At 35.3% G+C, this 1,199-nt stretch overlaps 1 non-coding gene across 1 annotated transcript; it reads left to right on the forward strand.

Annotated features, from left to right (window-relative positions):
- Nucleotides 1–367: 367 nt before the first annotated feature.
- LOC114678600 (small nucleolar RNA U13) lies at nucleotides 368–472 on the forward strand. The gene has a single exon (XR_003730033.2). It is a non-coding gene; the product is annotated as a small nucleolar RNA U13 (small nucleolar RNA).
- Nucleotides 473–1,199: the final 727 nt, after the last annotated feature.

The following is a 1,199-nucleotide window of genomic DNA, read 5'->3' on the forward strand; positions in this document are numbered from 1 at the left end:
ATGCTGTAGACATGCCTGAACTGTAAGTGCAGGAGGACCCATTATAGCAACAGTTATCAACTAACCTCTTGTCCATAGACCATGGTCAAATACCTTGTAGTAAGCAGGTGCTCCTGGCTGCAAGTTCTGTCTGGCGACTGAGTGGTCAGAGCACAACCAGTGGCAACTCTCTGGTAGTCATCTGAACATCTTTTAGAGAGTGGAGGACATTCAGATTGCTAGATTCTCTTCGGCTCTCATGTGTTCTCTCTTTCAACGTTTTTCAATGACTCAGCTCAGCTCCTGAATCATCCTTATTCTCTAAAATTAAAAAACATACTGACAGTATTTATGCCATCTAATCTTTCTTAAAAGTATTGGTGGGAAGATTCTTTTGTAATGTGTAAAGTGTAACGATTGGGTTTTTATGCTCATGTGTGAGATGCGCCTCCCTCAAACCATGTTACAGTATAAGCACATTACCCATCTGATATGAAAACATGTAAGTATTGATGGGAAGCTCTCCTTTCAGTGATGTTTATTTCACTGTCCAGAGCCTTAAGTAACCATCCTATTGATAACAATTTAATATTTCAAAGAAAGGGATAAATCTGGGTTGATGTGTTTATTGTTTGTTTTTTGTAGCACTACCTACTTTCTATATCAGTAGCACATTTTTTAACATAGAACACCTATGAAACGAAATTTTTTAGAATAGGAAAAAATTATCTCAGATTTCAAAATGAGACAGAGTTTTTTGCTTCTTTTCAGCAATTGTTTTGTTTCCCTTACAGAGAATTCAGAATAATATCAAGTTCATCTCTTTTATTTGACTGCTAGAAAGCTCAGAGCCAAATTTGCAGCCTACCTCAAGTGAATAATTTATATTTCAGACCGTTTATTATATATACTACCATTTTCTAGGGTTTTATTTTTCTACTTTCTTTTTCTCTTCATTCTGATTTCATTTTTTTTCACTCTTTATCTTATGGTCCTATATACTCACACATTTTAAGGTTTTCATTGTTGCTGTTAATGAGGTAATTATGCACATAGAATAACAAGTGTATACACATGTGCATACACAATAAGTTGCTCAGAGTATAATCAAACTCTTCTTTTAATGTCCCTGTATGATATGATAACACTTGAGTACAGAGTGACACACCAAGGCAAGAACGTGTGATCATATCTGCTGGTAGTGTAATTATGTGAAAGAA

This window comes from Macaca mulatta, chromosome 5 (assembly GCF_049350105.2).
Source record: "Macaca mulatta isolate MMU2019108-1 chromosome 5, T2T-MMU8v2.0, whole genome shotgun sequence".
In the NCBI taxonomy this organism is placed as follows: domain Eukaryota; kingdom Metazoa; phylum Chordata; class Mammalia; order Primates; family Cercopithecidae; genus Macaca; species Macaca mulatta.